At 47.2% G+C, this 21,132-nt stretch overlaps 6 non-coding genes across 6 annotated transcripts; 1 reads left to right on the plus strand and 5 right to left on the minus strand.

The window, feature by feature from the left end:
- Window positions 1-1,287: 1,287 nt before the first annotated feature.
- On the minus strand, window positions 1,288-1,360 carry TRNAV-AAC (transfer RNA valine (anticodon AAC)). Its single transcript has one exon. It is a non-coding gene; the product is annotated as a tRNA-Val (tRNA).
- A 6,813-nt stretch (window positions 1,361-8,173) lies between these two features.
- TRNAV-AAC (transfer RNA valine (anticodon AAC)) lies at window positions 8,174-8,246 on the minus strand. Its single transcript has one exon. It is a non-coding gene; the product is annotated as a tRNA-Val (tRNA).
- An 8,168-nt stretch (window positions 8,247-16,414) lies between these two features.
- TRNAG-CCC (transfer RNA glycine (anticodon CCC)) lies at window positions 16,415-16,485 on the plus strand. The gene has a single exon. It is a non-coding gene; the product is annotated as a tRNA-Gly (tRNA).
- A 703-nt stretch (window positions 16,486-17,188) lies between these two features.
- TRNAE-UUC (transfer RNA glutamic acid (anticodon UUC)) lies at window positions 17,189-17,260 on the minus strand. The gene has a single exon. It is a non-coding gene; the product is annotated as a tRNA-Glu (tRNA).
- Window positions 17,261-17,779: 519 nt separating this feature from the next.
- TRNAV-CAC (transfer RNA valine (anticodon CAC)) lies at window positions 17,780-17,852 on the minus strand. The gene has a single exon. It is a non-coding gene; the product is annotated as a tRNA-Val (tRNA).
- Window positions 17,853-18,455: 603 nt separating this feature from the next.
- On the minus strand, window positions 18,456-18,529 carry TRNAN-GUU (transfer RNA asparagine (anticodon GUU)). Its single transcript has one exon. It is a non-coding gene; the product is annotated as a tRNA-Asn (tRNA).
- Window positions 18,530-21,132: the final 2,603 nt, after the last annotated feature.

The following is a 21,132-nucleotide window of genomic DNA, read 5'->3' on the forward strand; positions in this document are numbered from 1 at the left end:
TCCATGGGGTCGCAAAACGTCCGAGAGGACTGAGTGACTGAACAGCACAACAGATGTTTCTGCTAGTTAATAAAATTATCTTTTATCCCTCACGATCTGTCTGAGCCTCTTCACAGGCTTCCTGGGAGGTCTCATTGTCTCATCCATGCTTTTGCCTGCTCTCCGCTCCTTTTCACGTTTCCTCGTTGGACGTGATCTCTCTGGCTGCAGCCACATGCACCTCGTCTACTAAACCGATGTCCAGAAGCGCAAATGGTCGGATGAAGGCGGAGCAAACCAGGAGCCATCAGCTTCCTTCGGGCGCCCCTTGGATCAAGCTCCGGACGTCTCCTGGCCGCTGGCATCTGCGGCGGAGTTGGAGCAACGCGCGGCGGGGACACTTCGGGGACCTTCTGCCCTCGGAATCGCACGGCTTCAGGAACCGCGGGAATGAACACGCTGAGTGGACTCCATCTCTCAGGTTGTCCGAGGCTCGGAGGGGGAGACGCTATTCTGAGAGACACAGGTGGCTCCGGCTAGCTCCGTAAGCATGCTTGCTTTCTGTCGGAGTAAGCTCTCCTCGTGTCTCTGTGGTGCAATCTGTTACGGAGTTCGGCTGTTAACCGAAAAGTTCCTGGCTCGAGCCCACCCAGGGAGGCATCTCACTCTTAGAGTGTAAATGATATACGATTGTTTCTAATCTCTGCATCCTCTCCTGAGCTCCAGTACTACATTACTCTGTGTGTTGGATACACACGCGCGCGCACACACACACACACACACAGGAGGACCTATGTCCGGGATCTCGGGGGAAAGCAGGTCACCGGGAATCCTGGAATTCACGAAACAGTAGGCTCATCATCTACCCTGTAAACTCATTTTACTAATGAAGTTTCTTCCACTGTTTGTAGTAGTCTCTATTTAACCTTTCCCATATGCTTTTCCAATTAATTTGGTTCTATTCTTTTCCTCCATTTTCCATCCACTGGATCATAGAAGAAGCCAGAGAATTCCAGAAAGACATCTGATTCTGATTCATGAACTACTCTAAAGCCTTTGACTGTGTGGATCACAACAAACTGTGGAAAATTCTTCAAGAGATGGGAAAAACAGACCACCTTTACCTGCTTCCTGAAAAACCTGTATGCAGGTCAAGGAGAGATGAAACCAGTCAGTCCTAAAGGAAATGAACCCTGAATATTCCTTGGGAGGACTGATGGTGAAGCTGAAGCGCCAAGTCTCACTCCCTGCGGCGGGCCTCCAGTTTCGTTTAAAATAAAAATCTAAAAGTTTGTGGAGAAGTGCTGCTGTTTCCGCCCGGTTTCGAACCGGGGACCTTTCGCGTGTTAGGCGAACGTGATAACCACTACACTACGGAAACCACATGGCTACTACCGCCTAGTGACATGCTCAAGAAATGCATGTTTGGACACAGGTGGCCTTCAAATTTTCAAAGGAAGAAGCCTCTGGAAGCCCAAGTGATCCCTCAAGTAAGGATCTGGGGTTCCTGAAAGGCCCTGACTTAGGGTTCCTCACCTCTCCCAGAGCGAGGTCCCTGTGGGTACCCAGGCAGTTAGACCTCAGGATGCCCCAGAATCTGCTCTCCACTCCCCCAACTCTTCTCCCAGGCCAAAATTTCAGGCTCCTCTGTGAACTGCAGCTGGTCAGTTACTCCTTCCATTAGCGAGGTCCAGAGGCTTTCAGGACCTTGATAGTTGAAAAGCAAACATCAGAGCGATGCAAACCTTTGGGATTTGTCTTCCAAAAAAAGGAGTTGGAATGGAGGCCCCCAGGTGAGACCTGGGATCCCAAATATCTCTAAGGACCACAGATGTGGGAAAGGGGACAGCGTCAATGGATTATGCTTTCTGGGAAGGCCCCGGGTTCCGAAAGATACTCTGGGTCTTTCCCCTTCCACCCCTGTGGCAAGGGTGTTTTCCCACCTAACCTGATGCTCTGTTGGCTCAGACCGAACACACTTCTCTTTGACACCAGTCTTTCAGACCACACTTCCAACTTGTCAGAAAATCCTATTTTTCTTTGGTTAGTTATGCATTTTGAGGCACATAACCTTTTTCTTGGTCTGATTTCCTCCCTCAGCTTTACTCATAAAGGCCGGGAGATGGATTCAACTCGAGAGTCTCCCTCCTTTGAAACTGTAGGGTTTGAGTCTTTTAACCTCGAGTGTGTGGGGCTGGGCCGAGGTCGAGAACTCTCTTGGCCAGGTCGGTCAAGATTGGCCTCTCCGTGGCCTGTCCTCCAGGGTCGGGGGCAGGGCCGGGCCACTTCAGCATGGCCCCTGTCGCGGGGTCTAGAGCCCCACGCAGGCGTGGCCCCGCGGGAGAAGCTTCAGCCGGCAGCGTGGATTCAGTACGCCACGAGTCGGCAAGGCGCACCCGGGTGCACGCGGCGAATTTTGGTTCTCAGAGAGCCGGTGCTCTCCCGGCCCCCTGGTTCTCATCCCGCGGACAGTAACCTCCCGGCCAGAAGAGACCAGTAGGAGAAGAGCAGCATCTCCTTCAAGCCCTGTCCACTCAGCATCCAACCATCCAACAATGGTCTTGAAGAGACACAGTGAGAAGTGGTAATAGATTAGGGGAAAAGAAGAAATCCTTGGTGATTTCCTCATCGAAACACCTCATGAGGATGAAGTGGGAGCCTGCAGGGACCCAGTCCTCCTGGCGCTGCTGAAGGCCAGTCTAGTTCCCACCAGTTGCTGGAGCCAAAGCAAACGACCTTGGGCAGGTGACCAGTGAGTAAGCAGTCCTTCTTCCTCCCCAGCTGCATTGCACTTGAACTTGCAGCCCTGGAACGTATCCCCTTGGCTTTTGATGGGTTCTAAAGAAGTAACACAGGTTTCTTTCTTTTTTTCATAAGTTTTTTTTGTCCAACTTTTTTGAGACATAATTGACATAACAGTGTGTGAGTTGACCACGTTAATTGAGCACAGTTATATATAACAAAATGATTCTCACCAGAGCATTAACTGGCACCTCCATCCCATCACATAATCTCATTTCTTTTTTGTGATGAGAACATTTATGATTCAGTCTCTTGCAGTTTTCAAGTGTACATATAATGAAGTGCTTTGATGAAGTTTACACCCAGGTAACTGACATCTTAAGATGTGATAAGAAATCCCTGGAAGTCTAGCGGTTAGAACTTGGTGCTTTCGCAGCTGTGGGCCAGGGTTTGTGGAACTAAGATCCCACAGTCTGTGTTCAGTCATGCATGCTCAGTCATATCCAACTCTGTGGGACGCCATGGACTGGAGCCCACCAGGCTCCACTCTTCATGGGATTTTCCAGGTAAGAATACTGCAGTGGGTTGCCTTTTTCTACTCCAACAACAGATAGGTTTCTTCTTAATGCACTTATTAAGGTCGGTAGTGGCTGGTGGCCAGATGGCACAGCATGCTTTGTTTGCTGATATGGCAGGCAACATTTATCATTCACATTCCTCCCCTCTCCCTTCTGATCTCATTTGTTTGGCTGCACCCATTGGATTCCATGGGCAAGAAAGACCTGGAAATGCTGGTTGCCAGGGTCAGCCTCAAGCACACAGATCGGGGCAAAACCTAGACAGGAAACCAGGGACCAGGAACAGCAGAGAATATTTAGCCCAAATGTAATGAGCCCAACATTCAGGGGGCCTCCTATTAGTCCTGGTGCCACCACTTACCTTCCTTTTGACCTTGGGTCAACTCCAATTTGCTAGGCCAATTTTGCAAATGTCATATGAAAGAAATAATAAGTACTTCATAAAGCTGTTGTGTAGATTAAATGAGATAATCAAATAACACAGCTGGCACAGAAGGTGGCCAATATTAAGTATGTTCTGGGAGGAAACAATCAAAGATAAGCTGGCACTTCAGTCTTTTGTAACATTTGAATACATTTTTAAATATTTCAATAAATTTTGTCATGATGAATGTAACATCCATTCACAAAATAAATGTATATTAAAGATTAGAAAATGGAAACGGAATTTATAAAACATATGCCCACAAAGAGACTTGCTTATAGTAGCTTTGTTCATAATAGTCCCCAAATTGAAAAGCATTCAAATGTCCGGCAGGAAGTGAATAGATATAATTGTGACATATTCACTCAAAGGAATACTGCTACTGCTGCTGCTAAGTCGCTTCAGTCATGTCTGGCTCTGTGCGACCCCATAGACAGCAGCCCACCAGGCTCCACTGTCCCTGGGATTCTCCAGGCAAGAACACTAGAGTGGGTTGCCATTTCCTTCTCCAATGCATGAAAGTGAAAAGTGAAAAGTGGAGTCGCTCAGTGGTGTCCGACTCTTAGCGACCCATGGACTGCAGCCTACCAGGCTCCTCCGTCCTTGGGATTTTCCAGGCAAGAGTACTGGAGTGGGGTGTCATTGCAAAGGAATACTACTCTTCAATAAAATGAAACACATTCCTGATACATGGCACCGATATGGATTAAAATATCACCCTGAGTGATGAAAAGAGTACATACTCTGCGGAGCCACCTATGGGAATTACTCAATGAGACAAACTAATCACTAGTGACAAGAACTAGATCACTGAGCACCTGGGACAGGAAGTGGAAGGGGGATTGACGGCAAAGAGGCTCAAGAGGATGTTCTGGAGTGCTGGAGATGTTCGTGAACTGGGTAGTGTTTCCATGGGTACGTTCAGTTGTCAAAAGTCATCAGATTTGAAATGGATAGATTGTATTATTTTAAAATTAATTCTTAAGAAATTTGATTTTTTAAAAATAATGAGAAGAATCATCCCACATTTTAATAACTTAATACAATGACACTCATTATTATTATTAGCATTAGAGGGTTCTTTTAGAAACGTATGTCTCTTAAGGTAAACAATTTGATTGAAAGTTCAACAGTTTCTTCATTTTTGTGTTTTTTCATTAAATTTATACACTAGTAAATTGAAATACTTTAAAGTTGGAATAGATTCTATAAGAGCTCAATCATATAAAAGCATATATATATTTTTTCTCTTGGTTGGTATACCTAAATGACTCCATTATCATTTACTTACATTAACAGAAGTTACTTTTGAATTTAAGATGTTTCAAAATTTTACGTATTTGTATGTTCTGTATCATTTTAATTTTTTAAAATAACACATATAGAGTGTAGGGGCTTCCCAAGTGATACTAATGGTAAAGAACCCATCTGCCATTGCAAGAGGCACAAGAGATGTGGGGTCTATCCCTGGTTCAGGAAGATTCCCTGGAGGAGGGCATGGCCACCCACTCCATATTCTTACCTGGAAACCTCTCATGGTCAGAGGAGCCTGGGGGGCTACAGTCCCTGCGTCCCAAAGAGTCAGACAGGACTGAAATGATTTAGCATGAACCCATGCACTTTTGATACTTAGAATAATGTAAAAACAGATTTGAAGGAAAATGTGCAAAGTTGTTAACAGCAGTCCATTCTAGGAGGTGGGACTACGGATGACTGCTTATTTTCTTCTTTAGATATAGTTAACATTTTTAAATTAAAAAAAAAAATGAATGACCTGGAAGTGAAAGAACAGAAGAGCTATGGAAGAGGTATTGGAAAAGTGAGAGGAAAGGATAAAAGGGAGGGAAAACCTAGTTCTTGCAGAAGTGTGTGTAAGTTGGGGAATCAAGGGGAGCAGCTCTTGGAATAAGAAAGGTGTTTGGGAGGCAAGTGGGTCATGAGGATACTGCAGTTTTATTCGTCTTACATGACTCCTCCTTGGTGTTTTGTCAAAGAAACATGCGGGCTTAAATCTCTTGCCAAACATTTTTACCATTTGTGTTCCTCTTTGACTAGCACCATATCTTGTGGAGCCAGGCAGGCTCCAGTTCAAATTGCTGCTTTCAGATCCCACTCACTGATTGAGTGACTAGACAAGTTACTTAACCTTCCATGTCTCAGATTTCTCATATGTGAAATGAGGATGATGATATGATAGAAGCCTGTTGAAAGGATAAAATGAGTACACCCATGTAAAACTTGTAGACAGTGCCTCAGCACATGGCACTTTGCATGTCACCATTGAGTGTAAGCTCTTGCATGTTGGCACTGCACTGCATAAAGTCTGGGTGCGGTTTTCTTTTAAGTTAGTGATATCTTTCAGTGGCAGTGGAACTTTCAAGAGAGAGTGAAGGAATCCTGTCTGACCAGCAGTAACCTCCTGGGCTTGTGGGATCTGCCAGTTTACTCGTTCATCTGATCAGCTCATCAAAAGGGGAACAGTAGCCTAATTCCTTGCTTCAAAAATCCCCCAATTAAAAAAAAATTAAAGTTTTACAGTGGAAAACATTCCTATACATGACACAAGACCCAGAATTTTACATAACATATATATATATATTTATGACTACATAAAAATTTAAAGTTAAAATACAAGCAATGGACCTTACTATGTGTATATCTGTGTATATACAGCACACACACACACACACACACACACACACACAGTATCAAGTTACACATGCCTGCTGAAAAGTAGTCCACTGGCACCTTGTCAGGTTCCCACTCCCACTCCTCCACCAACATAACCACTTTCACTGACTGCTTGGCTGTTGATCTCCTTATCTTGAAATCAATATTGATATCCGCACTCAGATTTTCCAGTTTCCCACCCAGACCCTGAAGGCCAGCCTGAAAAGGGGAAAGTGAATTTGTGTGTTTCCTTGCCCACTAGTCATCTCCAAGGTAGCCCACAGGTCTTGCATTCACCTGCAAACCCACACAGTCCAACTTGCCCCTCCTCATGGAACCAGCAAAGGAACTGCCAGAACAAATGTAAGGCCAGCAACTTTGCGTTTGGGGGTGAACTGGATTCCCGGACACCTCAGTAAAGCATGGGAGCTGAGCAAGAGTCAGGCGCTGTGATGTCCCCATCCAGCGACTGTCCCGGCCGCGATACCAGCCGGCTCCTCTCTCTTGCAGTCCCTTTCTCCCTCTGGCTCATTCTCTGTTCTCTCCTGCCCTTGGCCTTCCTCGGATCTATTCGCCCTCTTCACACCTTTCCTTTTCCGTCCTCAAAAAACAGCTAAAGCCTTACATTGTGTGGATCACAACAAACTGACCTCTTTCCAGCTGCAGCCACACGCACCCCATCTACTAAACCGAAGTCCAGAAGCGCAAATTGTCAGACGAAGGCGGAGCAAACCAGGAGCCATCAGCTTCTTTCTGGGGCTCCTCGGCTCAAGCTCGGGGCTTCTCTTGGGCGCTGACATCTGCGGCGGCGAGGACGCTCAGGAGACCTTCTGCCCTCGGAACCTCCCGGCTTCCCGACTGGAACGAACAGGCCGGCCGAGTGGACTCCATCTCTTAGGTTGTCCGAGGCTCCGAAGTGGAAACGCCATTCTGTGAAACACAGGTGGCTCCGCCCAGTTCCGTAAGTATGCTTGCTTTCTGTGGGAGTGAGGATTAAACTCTCCTCCCGACTTTGTGGCGCAATCGGTTAGCACGTTGGTCTTTTAACCGCAAAGCTCCTGGTTTGAGCCCATCCAGGGACGTGTCTCACTCTTTTAGAATGTAAATGATGTATGATTGTTTCTAGTCTATGCATCCTCTCCCATGCTCCACTACTACCCTAATCCTCTGTGTCTTGTACACACACACACACACACACACACACACACACACACACACACAAGGACATAGGTCCAGGTAGTCTGTGATCCTCAGAGAGGATCTCTGGAGGAAAGCAGGTTGACTGGGAATCCTAGAATGCATGAAAGTGTAGGCTCATCATCATCACCCTGTAAACGCCTTTTACCAGTGAAATTTCCTCCATTGCTTATATAATCTCTATTTAACCTTTTCCATATACTTTTCCAATTAATTTGGTTCTATCCTTTTCCTCCTTTTTCCCTCCATTTTTCCTCCATTGTATCATAGAAAAAGCAAGAGAATTCCAGAAAGACATCTATTTCTGCTTCATTGACTCCTCTAAAGCCTTTGACTGTGTGGATCACAAGAAAATATGGAAAATTCTTCAAGAGATGGGAATAGCAGACCACCTTACCTGCTTCCTGAAAATCCTGTATGCAGGTCAAGGAGAGATGAAACCAGTCAGTCCTAAAGGAAATGAACCCTGAATATTCTTTGGGAGGACTGATGGGGAAGCTGAAGCTCCAAGCCTCACTCCAGGCGGCAGACCTCTATTTTCTGTTTAAAATATGAATCCAAAACTTTTGAGGGAAAGTGGAATTGTTTCCGCCCGGTTTCGAACCGGGGACCTTTCGCGTGTTAGGCGAACGTGATAACCACTACACTACGGAAATCACACGGCCAGTTGTGTCTAGTGACATATCCAAGAATTGCATGCTTCAACACACCTGACCTTCAAATTTTTAAAGGAAGAGAACTCTGGAAACACAGGCAATCCATCAAGTAAGGATCTGCAGTTCCTGAAAGGGCCTGATTTAGGGTTCCTCACCTCTTCCGGGGCAAGGTCCCTGTGTGCCAGCTTTGCGCCCAAGCACAGAGGTCGCCTCGCTGACTCCCCAGTTCTCAGAAGCCTCAGGAGCGGGGGGAGCAAGGTGCGTCTAAGCCCCAGGTGGCCACAGGTCCGTCAAAGTGGGCACAGCCCTTCCAGAGGCAGATCCGGGCCTTAGAGTCCCTTTTCATGGCGCCAGCGGAGACCGGGCTCGATGCTTCAAATCCGAATCGGGAAACAAAGGACCCGCCGTCCCCTGTGCTCCGCCTGACCCGTGCGCTCCTCTCTCGCAGGCCTTTCACAGCAGCGCTTCTCCGGCGCCGCCTGGCACCGGGGGTTCCTCAGATTCCTGCGTCTGTGGCTGATTCTAGTCCTCTAGTTTCAGTCCAGACTTGCATCACGCTTTCACGTTTAGCAGGAACCGCAGCAAAGGCTGAGGCTTGGTCATTTGTTGAATTCCTTTGCCTACCAGGCCCAGCATAAAGCCGCGGAGGAGCCAGGCGCGGTCCACGCAGATCTGACCGTCTTCGTTCCAAACTTGAGATTAATCTTGAAGGACGGCTTTGTTTTACATTTTACAATGTCTGAAACGCCTCTTGTTTTCCTTTCATAATTTTGCAGTTCAGGTCGTCGAGCGTGAATTTAACAGAGAGGTAAAGGCGGGTTTTTTGTTTTTTTTTTTTCTTTCAGAAAGCAGGTGTCTTGAAGGGTTTTCGTATTTACCTCACAGCAGGCAGAGTTTCTTTTCGCTGAAAGGTTTTACTGCAATGGTGTCTGTGTGTCTGTCTGTCTCTGGTTTCCTTTAGCAGTAGAGCTTCTCAATTTGGGGAATGCATGTGCCCTTTTCTTCAGCAGTGGCTTTCCTCCTTTTCTCAGTGCGGCGTTGCGTTCGCGTCTGAGGTTCAGGGGCTCAGACCCCGAGGGAGGCGCGGGCCGCATGCGCAGCGGCTCCCAGGCCGCAGGGCTCCTCCTGGTTCCGCGTGGACTCCGAGTGCGGTCGAGAGTGCGACGGCTCGACAGCACCCTCAATCGCCCTAGAGGCCTGAGTTGCCAAAGAGGCGGACTTGAAAATAGCTTTAGATCAGGGCGTTTCTTGAGATTTCGCCTTGCTTTCCTCCCCTGCAGGTCCTAGTTTGCACCTCCCACGTCCAGACAGAGGAGCGGATACATCGTTTTCTGTCGCGTCCGGCATGCTGACGTCCCACTGGGACGGGACGAGGGTGAGGTGGTCCTCTCCCCGTCAGGGTGGACGCATAGCGGACGCCCGAGGGACCACAGACACAGGGCTCCCTGCAGCAGAAATGGTAGGCCCAGGGCTTCAGAGCCGGCGAGTGGAGCGCGCCAAGGGGACGGATCCATCCCCTGCCCCCGAAGACGTGAAAAACCACAACGACGGCCGCCCAACCCCTGGATTAGAGGCACAGCCTCATCCAAGAACTGGACACGGGAGGCTCCGCTGGTCGTGAGGGAAGACCTGGAATCCAGGTGTGGTGAGAGGTCAAGCTCTCTTTCTGAACCTGTTTCACTGTGAAGCAGGGGCTACTTGGTTCTCAGCTGGTGATGGGCGGGTCCATCTACTCCCTGATCTTGACCTGATTTCGGGGGATCCCCTGATAGCGGCTCGAGGACTGGCTGCTTTTCCTCCTGGATCAGCTCAATCCGCAGAGCCTGACCCTCTTCCATCATTGTGTCTTTGGCTGGAAACCGCGGTGTAGAGTTGAATTCCTTCCCTTTTGTTCTCTGACTCAAATCAGATTGTCCCGCAGGTGTGCTGGGGTGAGGGAAAGCAAAGTGGCTTCACAAGGGATGAACTTCTTGGTTTTCAGAGAGATAATAGGTGTCACAGGTAGAGACGATGTAGGGCCCGGATGAAAATGTGAGGGGATATCAGGAGGTAAAAGTATCCTGCAGTCAGCTTTGTCCTGTGCCCTCTTAGATTCACTGACTGTTCTACAAGGTGACTCAGAGCAGAGAAAGATGGGCTGGTTGGAGGCCCTATGGAGCTTTCTGGTGGTAAGGAACTGTTCCCCAATTTCTTCAGTTCAGTAGTGATCCAAGGATGGCAACACTCCAGGCTTCCCTGTCCATCACCAAACCCTGGAGTTTGTTCAAATGCATGTGCATTGAGTCGGTGATGCCATCCAACCATCTCATCCTCAACCACCCACTTCTCCTCTTGCCTTCAATCTTTCCCAGCATCAGGGACTTTTATACTGAGTCAGCTCTTCCCATCAGTTGTCCATTGGACAACAATATTGGAGCTTCAACTTCAGCATCAGTCCTTCTGATGAATATTCAGAACTGATTTCCTTTAGGATGGACTGGTTGGATCTCCTTGCAGTCCAAGGGACTCTCAAGAGGCTTCTCCAGTTTAAAAGCATCAATTCTTTGGTACTCAGTTTCCTTTATAGTCCAACTCTCACATCCATACATGACTACTGGAAGAATCAGAGCTTTGATTAGATGGAATTGTGTTGGCACAGTAATATCTCTGCTTTTTAATATGCTGTCTAGGTTGGTCATAGCTTTTCTTCCAAGGAGCAAGCATTAATTTCATGGCTGTGGTCCCCATCTACAATGATTTTGGAGCTCAAGACAATAAAGTCTCTCACTGTTTCCATTGTTTCCCCATGTATTTGCCATGTAGTGATGGGATCAGATGCCATGATCTTAGTTTTTTGAATGTTGAATATTAAGCCAGCTTTTTCACTCTCCTCTTTCACTTTCTTTTTTTTTTTTTTTTTGCAGGCAGGTCCTATGTTTCTTCCTCTGGTAGGATCTCCTGAACCAAAAAGAGGTTTTCTAAATTGTCCTCTTTGCATCAAACAAACAGAAACAGCAGGTGGGACAAGGCAGCGTGCCCATCCTGCGCTCCAGAGCTGGGAACAAGATCGTATTTAAAAGGAGAGGCCCATTCCAGGACCTGCTCCCTTACCTTATCCACTAGGATGAAAAGAAGCCCTCTTTCACTTTCATCAAGAGGCTTGTTACTTCCTCTTTGCTTTCTGCCATAAACGTGGAGTCATCTGCATATCTGAGGTTATTGATATTTCTTGCAGAAATATTGATTCCAGCTTGTGCTTCATCCAGGCTGGAATTTCACGTGATGTACTTTGCATAGAAGTTAAATAAGCAGGGTGACAACACACAGTCTTGACATACTCCTTTTCTAATTTGGAACCAGTCCATTGTTTCATGTCTAACTGTTGCTTCTTCACCTGCATACAGATTTCTCAGGAGGCAGGTAAGGTGGTCTGGTATTCCCATCTCTTGAAGAATTTTCCAGTTTGTTGTGATCCACACAGTCAAATTCTTTGGCATAGTCAATAAAGCAGAAGTAGATGTTTTTCTGGAACGCTCTTGCTTTTACTATGAATCAACGGATGTCGGCAATTTAATCTCTGGTTCCTCTGCCTTTTTTGAATCCAGCTTGCACATCTGGATGTTCTCAGTTTACATACCGTGAAAGCCTCACAGTGAGAAGTTTGACCATTACTTTGCTAACATGTGAGATGAGAGCAATTGTGTAGTAGTTTGAACATTCTTTGGCATTGCCCTTCTTGGGACTGGAATGAAAACTGACCTTTTCCAGTCCTGTGGCTGCTGCTGAGTTTTCCAAGTTTACAGGCATATTGACTGCAGCATTTTAACAGCCAGGCCCCCCTGTCCATCACAAGAGTTTTTTGAATGTTCTTCCCAATGGCCCATGAGTTATAAGTAGTCCAGTCTGTGTGGGAGATCACTTACATACAATTGCTTGTCCTGTGTGAGCACCAGGTTGTGTTCCATGATCTCTTTAAAACGTTCTTTCCTTAGCCTCAGGCACTTTCTTCATGAGGATAACCCGATCATTACTCTGCTGAGTACTTGAGGGAGCCCCTTTCATATCCCAGCATTCTCTCTCTCCGTCACTGTCTCTCATCACGTGACCTTTCTTCATGTTTCTTTGTTTATTATTAACTTTTATTTGAGTATATCTGTTTTCCAGTGTGTTAATTATGATGTTGTGTTAATACCACAGTGAATTGGCTATACATATATTCCCTCTCTTTTGGATTTCCTTCTCATTTAGGTAACCACAGAGCATCCAGTAATTCCCTATGCCATAAAATAGGTTCTCATTTGTTATTTATTGTACCAGTTCAGCTCAGTTCAGTCGCTCAGTTGTGTCTGAGTCTTTGCAACCCCATGAACTGTAGAACGCCAGGCCTCCCTGTCCATCACCAACTCCCGGAGTCCACCCAAACCTATGTATATTGAGTCAGTGATGCCATGCAACCATCTCATCCGCTGTTGTCCCCTTCTCCTCCTGCCCTCAATCTTTCCCAGCATCAGGGTCTTTTCAAATGAGTCAGCTCTTTGCATCAGGTGGCCAAAGTATTGGAGTTTCAGTTTCAACATCAGTCCTAATGAACACCCAGGACCGATGTCCTTTAGGATGGACTGGTTGTATCTCCTTGCAATCCAGGGGACTCTCAAGAGTCTTCTAAACACCACAGTTCAAAAGCATCAATTCTTCAGTGCTCAGCTTTCTTTTTAGTCCAAATCTCACATGCATACATGACCACTGGAAAAACCATAGCCTTGACTAGATGGACCTTTGTTGGCAAAGTAATATCTCTGCTTTTTAATATACTGCCTAGGTTGGTCATAACTTTCCTTCCAAGGAGTAAGCATCTTTTAATTTTATGGCTGCAGTCACCATCTGCAGTGATTTTGGAGCCCCAAAAAATAAAGTCTGCCATGGTTTCCACTGTTTCCCCATCCACTATTTGCCATGAAGTAATGGGACCAGTTGCCCTGATCTTAGTTTTCTGAATATTGAGCTTTAAGGCAACATTTTCACTCTCTTCGTTCACTTTCATCAAGAGGCTCTTTAGTTCTTCTTCACTTTCTGCCATAAGGGTGGTGTCATACATAGTATCAATAGTGTATTTAGGTAAAGCCTAATTTCCCAATTCCCCCAACTCCCCTTTCAGCCTTGATATCCATACCTTTGCTTTATATCTGTTTTGCAAATAAGAATCACTGGATCTTTGTCCTGTGAACTCTAGCTGCCTTGCTCTCCACCAATACTACCTGAAATCCTCCTCTTGGTGCCCAGCCTGGGAACTCACTGAAAGCAGGAGGCTGGGCCCATGACAAGACTCACCTTGTTTGTTTGTCACCTCTCAGGGCTTGCTATCCTTTGCTGCCTGATTTCCAGTGTCTTAGAAATCAGTATTTCATGGTTTTTGTCTTTATGTTCTTTGGGAGTGGGACAAAGAGGGAGAGTGAGATTTAGGAAGGAGGGTTAATCTGATTTCTGTCACTGCACCTTTGCTAGAAACTGAAGGCATCTCTTTATGTTCTTAGTTTTCCCTAAATAGATGTGCTAATTTAAATTCCAATGTATTTTGCCCACTCAAGGAAAGAATCTTTTTCTTCATGGCCTTGCCATCACAAGAAATTGTCAATACACCTGTCTGTTACTCTAACAAAGGAATTTGTGCCCTACTGACTCAACTTAGTGGGAGGTTCAATGAAAAGACAATATGTACATTTCCAGAGATTGCACGTATTCAGCAGCCAAACTTCCAAGCTGATTGGAAAGTATTCTAATAATTGTAACTGTTTTCAGTGCTGACGAAGTCATTGAGTCCAGACAAGACCAGCCAGAATGACTCTGAAGAGCCTCTTGTGGAGCAGCTTAGGGATTACAGGAGTTAAACACACACACACACACACACACACACAAATGGTCCCAGACATTTATCCTCTTCCCTTCATGAGTTGTATTTTGGCTTTGGTTGGATGCACACAATCTAATGAGGGGTCTCCTTCCTTGCAAGCCTGAGACTGTCTCTGTATGGTATCTGGACAGTACGTGGCTACATCTGCAAAAATTATCTCATTTGAGACACATTGTTGCAAGCTACAGAATCCTGCACCAATAATACATCTTGTACAAACCTGGATCCTTAGAGTTCCTGGTTCACCTTCCACTGATTCCTCAGTTGAAGTTCATAAGGAAAGAAGAGCTCTTCAGATTTTCCATACTTAGTCGAGGATGTCTCTAGGTTCTAGGACATTTCTCTCTGCCCTTCTCTCTCCCTCTTGGAGTTTTTGTCCTTCTGTCCCTTATACTCTAGGCCTCTGTGGATCTTACCCACATTCTGTCCTCTTCATCAGTTTTCCGAAAGTGTGTATTAGAAGTCCTTCAGTCAGCAAGCACTTACTAGGTGCTCACCAGGTACCAGGCCCTTCTCCAGGAAAACTGCTGTATCAGGAGCAAAGTCAAGGTCCCACTCCTTGGGGCATTCACACCAGGAGGCATCAAAAATAAGAATCTCACTCACACACACACAGACAAATAAGAATCACAGCAGGAGAGCAGCCTGTCATGTTCTCAGGTTCACCTGCCTTCCAGCACCTAAGGACCCCGCAGTGACTAAAAAAAGAATTACCTAGCACATGGGAAAATGGGTGACTTGAGATCTAGAAGGCAGGTAACTAAGAATCAGGAATTTCTTTTTTTTTTTTTTAATAAAGGAGTACATCAGGTAAGCAACACGTCCTTACTTAACTTAGAGAGTCCACGTGTTGTGCTCTTCAAGTGACGTTATGGCTACATTCAGAAACATCTCCTAAAGGTATCCACACATTCTCTTAAGGTGTTAAGCTAGAGCTCTTCTATATATAACCTATAAAAATGTGGGCATTATTACTTCTACCTTAATTAGAAATTTCCAGGCAAAGATTATACATTAATTCAACCAATTTAATATCAAAGAACTTAAAGTTAATGATAGATCTTAAAACTGCAATTTGAGCTGAGTCGTGTCTGATAAATGCTGCTTAAAATCACATATTCGATGATACCTAAAAACACTGACCCCAAATTGAAAGGGGAATAATTAAGTCACTATGATTTCTTAAATCAAAAGACTTAATCCTGATTTAAAAGACATCATATGGTATATTTAATTTACTGGAGCACATAATTTGAAGTTTTATAAATAATAATAAATCTGAAAGTAACCATGAGGTAGTTTTTAGACCAAAATTATTAAAGTAGTGTGTGCATACTGAGAGTCATCTCTGGGAGCATGACCAGACAAACATTTTCTATATAATTATACATCAAATATTAGAATTTTCAGGAGTGTAAGTGTATTTGAGATTCATCCTCATAATCAACTTGAATGTTATTCTTGTTTGTAGCATGGAGAGTACTAATTTATCTAAAGCTAAACCTTTTTTATATTCCTGAGTTACATTTCAGCAAAACAGAGTTACAGGAAGAAAAAAAAAAGAAAAGAAAAGACCCACATGGATGCTATTCACTGAGATAGAAAAGGTGGTTCAGAACTCCCCTTGGAGAGAGGCACAATGACATATGTGTGGGAAAGCACACTGTGCCTCTGTGCTTGAATTCAGACTGGACCTGGGACTGCATCAAGGCCAGAACACAAGGCTAAGCATTATTGTCATAGGGCAGCCACCCAACCGACAGCACCCACACAGCAGTTCTGGGAAGCTTTTGAGAATATTCCCCTCCCTTTGCAGCATTTCCCATCTGGTTCTCTCATCCTCCGACCACAGGGAAGGATTCTTCACCTCTGTGCCCTGACAGAACACTTTATGCTCCCTGCAGGGAGTGGAGAGCCAGGCAAGAGCCAAGGGGGCAGCTGTACTGCCTCGATGGGTTTCTAGCAAAGGAGCGTGGAAATCCCATGGACAGAGGAGCCTGGTGGGCTAGAGTCCAAGGGATCGCAAAGAGTTTTGGACAAGACTGGGCCAGTGAGCACGAGCAGCAGGCGGTTCCACCACTCAGACGGATCCAAAGCACACCTGAGTGCCCGCCAAAGCAACCCGCAGGAGGCCAGAGGGCAGAGGGCAGCCGGTACAGCTGAGGGTGGAGGATGAAAGCCTAGACCGTCCTACAAGCACAGGGCATGAGTGGCCTGCACTTGAGAAAGACCTGAATAAAACTCCATCTAGGCTATCCCTGCAAATATGCTCTCTATAGTGGCATTGGTGGTTCAGTGGTAGAATTCTCGCCTCCCACGCGGGAGACCCGGGTTCGATTCCCGGCCAATGCATTGTGGTTATGTTTGTTTTGGGCTTCGCTGGCCCAAGGACAGAGGAATGCTACAGTCCAAGGGATGGCCAAAAGTCCAAAAGGACTGAGCGACTAACACACATATACCTTCTCTACATCCTAAAGAGAACGGATTCCAGGTTCCTGAAGGGCCAAGAGGGCCCTCTTCTGGTCGGTACAGCTGTTCCCCGGCCTTGGAAGACAAGTCCCACAGAAGTTAGCTTTCAGAGGGACGTCAAAGGAAAGGAACAATCCCGAGATATCGGCACGTTACTATCAAGAGATGTCATAACTCTTATCCAAAGAAAGAATGTGATGTTAACCGGGCACTTAGGTACAGAATGTACGATGTTCGTATTCTTGCAAACTTTTGGTATCTTACAAAAGCTTTTGGTATTGGATTTTAATGAATTTTTGGAACTGAAGCCCCACATTCTCCTTGAATGAAAACTCTGTTAAGTAAGACTCTGGGTTTACCACGCCAGGAGAAAAGAGTGGAGGCCAGAGCTGGCCAGCACAGGCTGTTCACGGCATCTCAGCTCCAACAGCCAGCCCGAGGTCCAGGACCCTGAGGCCCGGACTCAGCGGCATTTAGAAACTCTGTGCAGAAATGTTCTGCATTGGACCTTTAAGCAAAATACAGTTCCGATCTGGGCAGCAAGAGAGAGACTTGTGTGAGTGCAGACGCTGGAAGAAAGAAAGCTTTCCCTGACCGGGAATCGAACCCGGGCCGCGGCGGTGAAAGCGCCGAATCCTAGCCACTAGACCACCAGGGAGCTGTAGACAAATACCTTATTTAGCTTCTCCAGGTGAAAGGTGAGTGGAAGATGACCCTTCAGAAAGTCAGAAAGCGGGAAAGGCAATGTCGCAGCGGCCCAGGGCTGTGTGCCGCTGTGCAGGGCTCCCAGCCCTGGCCCCGCTGCTCATCGTCCTTCACGTCTCCTTTCCTGGGCGTCGCTTTTGCTCTGGGGCAAGGACACAAAGTAGCGGACTGGGTCCCTCCTGGTCTAGCTGTAGCGCTGCGTTTTGCCGGGCCCAGGTCTTGCTCTCCTTGTGAACCTCGGTTTTCTTTGTCGTCAGGCTCGGTGATGAGTGGCGGGTGATGAGCGGATCCGTCCACCTCCAGATCTCTGATGTGGCTCCGGGGCCTCTCCTAGCGCTGAATAAAGAGACTTCCAGGTGGTCACCAAGTCTTCCTCCAGCTGCGTCCCATGCCTCACCCCGTGCCTTTCGCGCCTGTTGGTTTTGCCAATGAGAAGACATATCTTAGCGGGGTGAAAAGAAAGAGAAAAACTTGTTTCCGCCCGGTTTCGAACCGGGGACCTTTCGCGTGTGAGGCGAACGTGATAACCACTACACTACGGAAACGGGATAAACTCTACTCCTGAACAATGTATCCATGAAATTCGAAGTCCCGCCACCAGTAATCACACAACCAACTCTTAACACTCAAAAAGGAACCTTGAAGTCCCAAGCCCTCTCAGGCACGGAGACGGCGGCTCCCGAGGGCCCTGCTTTAGGGTTCCTCCTCTCCCATGAAGTGAGGACCCCTGGGCCCCCACAGGTTGCCTTCGGGGCCCCGCACCCAACGCAGAATCCTCAGATCCTCAGCTACGCACCCTGAGTTCAGGGGTCGCCCCCGCCGACTCCCCAGCTCCCGAAAGCCGCAGGAGGCGGAGACGGTGGGCGCTCCCGAGGCCCAGGTGACCCCGAAACCCAGCGGTGTGGAAGCCGCCCCTCCATGGCTGCGGATCCACGCCTTGGTGGTCCTTCTCTCGGCTCTGGCGATCAGCGCTCTGGGCTCTCAGGAATGACCGACGCTTCCAATCCACCCGGGACGCGCCCTCCCCGCTGTTCCTTTGCACCTGACTCCTGTTTTGTTTCTCTGAAAGTCCGTTGGGCGCAGCACTTCTCCGGTGTCCTCCTGGCAAAAGGGAGTTCTCTTTGGTGTTGCCTAAAATGTCACCCCCACGTCCCTGGGTGGGCTCGAACCACCAACCTTTCGGTTAACAGCCGCATGCGCTAAACGACTGCACCACAGAGACAACAGTACAAGGTTCTTTTGGACTCTCTCTGGAGTAGACACTCATTCCCGGGGTGAGCGTTCTGTCCCCCAGAGAAACGGTGCATTTTCCTGCCCCCTACCCGCCGCAGATGCCAGCGCCCCCGGAGAACCCGGCATCCAGGGCACGAAGCTTCCGGGTCTGAACCGAAATAGATCCAAGCACAGCTGAACACCGGGTTGCTCCCACGGTGGCTCTTCCCGTTTCCTCGCCTACACCCAACGAATGAGAGTTTGCCCACCCTAGCAAAGGCCTCCGGGCATGTGCTTCGGTTTCCTGTGTTCACCAGGCGGTTTCCACCAGAGTGGGCTTCCCTCGGGGCTCAGACGGTAAGAATCCGTCTATAATGCAGGGCACCCTGGTTCAATCCTTGATTTTGGAAGATCCCCTGGAGAAGGGAATGGCCACCCACTCCAGTATTCTTACCTGGAGAATCTTTGGACAGTGAAGCCTGGCCGGCTACAGTCCCTAGGGACACAAAGGGTTGAACACGACTGAGCGACATTGACTTCAGTTTAGGTGAGTATAGCTCGTTTGTCTGAGTGTTTTCTTTAAATGGTTATTTGTACTCACATCGTAAATTTAACAATATACACTTGCTGTGAGAATAACTTATCCCTCTCCAAATCAGAAATATATGAAGAATACAAGAAGAGTTCTCCTGCCTCCATTCCTACTCCACCGCTGACACACTTTATATGTTACAGGTAAGAGGTGGTGGCCGCTTAGGAGTGTGATCAGCGCTGTGAGAAAACTAAGGGACCCAGGAAACCCTGCCTCTTGCCTTGACGACCGTCTGCCCTCTCTGGGCTATGGGGAAAGGGTGAAGGCAAAGAAAAGGAAAATAACAGTCTTATTTGCAGAAATTTTACCTCCGGATGGGACACTCTGGTTAACCTAAACAGAATATGTGGTTGGTGATAGAGACCTAGGGGGTCCTCCCTGGCACAAAACCCAAAGTGGATTTCACCTCATTTTCTGAGGTGAGAGTGAGCTGAGTCGATCAAAGGAGAGGAGCAGAGAGAAAGCGAGAGGGTTGAACACCTAGGGGAGTCAACCATATTGGAGTCTCCTCAGGGCCTTAGAAGAACTGCCCTGAGCTTACGGGTGGGACGTATAGAGGCTAAAGAAGCGGATACTGTTCTCTGGTGATGGAGACCAGGTGGCTCCCGAGGGGATTCCATGGTGTAATGGTGAGCACTCTGGACTCTGAATCCAGCCATCCGAGTTCAAATGTCGGTGAGACCTTTCTGCCTAGTTAGTAGAAGAACACTTTTGCTAATAGGGAACCCTAGGGGACCCCATTCCCCTAATAGGACCCGCCTTCCGGCTCCCGCGACCCTCAGCGGCGTGGTTCACAGGGACACGGCGGACAGGTGTGGAACCGACCCGGGGCATCCTCGCTGGAACCGGGCGGCTCTGCTCATCGCTGGCCATCAGAGCCCGGCCCTTCCCTGCCCTCCAAGTCCCGGTCACGGGCGCAGCGGCCCAGCCAGTGCCGCCCCCTCGTCGGGTCCCCTGGGTCTCTGGAGTCAAAGGCAGAGGCTGAGCTCAGGGAGTCCTCTCCCGCGAGGGGGCTTCGCACCGCAAGTCTTGTAACTGCATGGTTGTCCCTGTTAGTAAATAGTGCCGGGGATGAGCTGCCATGTCAGATATTCACATATTAGATGATACCTAAAAGCCAGGGACGGGGGAGCCTGATGGGCTGCCGTCTATGGGATCGCACAGAGTCGGACGCGACTGAAGTGACTTAGCAGCAGCAGCAGCAGCAAAAGCATTTACGGAGAAGGCAATGGCACCCCACTCCAGTACTCTTGCGTGGAAAATCCCATGGATGGAGGAGCCTGGTTACCCCCACGTTGAAAGGGTAATATAAGTAACTATGATTTCTATAATTAAAAGACTTAATCTTCATTGAAAAATATGATTATATGGTATATTTAATTTTCTGTGGCACATAATATTGAATTTTATAAATGGAAATATTTTTTGGAATTAGAGTGTGCTTATGGGAAACAAAGCAATACAGGAAATTTAGGCAGTTCACTTTCATTAGGATTTTGAATAGAAAATAAATATAAGACTTCTACAGAGTACATCATGAGAAACGCTGGACTGGAAGAAACCAAGCTGGAATCAAGATTGCTGGGAGAAATATCAATAACCTCAGATATGCAGATGACACCACCCTTATGGCAGAAAGTGAAGAGGAACTCAAAAGCCTCTTGATGAAGGTGAAAGTGGAGAGTGAAAAAGTTGGCTTAAAGCTCAACATTCCGAAAACGAAGATCATAGCATCCAGTCTCACCACTTCATGGGAAATAGATGGGGAAACAGTGGAAACAGTGTCAGACTTTATTTTTCTGGGCTCCAAAATCACTGCAGATGGTGACTGCAGCCATGAAATTAAAAGACGCTTACTCCCTGGAAAGAAAGTTATGACCAACCAAGATAGCGTATCCAAAAGCAGAGACATTACTTTGCCAACAAAGGTTTGTCTAGTCAAGGCTATGGTTTTTCCTGTGGTCATGTATGGATGTGAGAGCTGGACTGTGAAGAAGGCTGAGCGATGAAGAATTGATGCT

The sequence above is a fragment of the Bos indicus genome, chromosome 3 (genome assembly GCF_029378745.1).
Source record: "Bos indicus isolate NIAB-ARS_2022 breed Sahiwal x Tharparkar chromosome 3, NIAB-ARS_B.indTharparkar_mat_pri_1.0, whole genome shotgun sequence".
Classification (NCBI taxonomy): Eukaryota; Metazoa; Chordata; class Mammalia; order Artiodactyla; family Bovidae; genus Bos; species Bos indicus.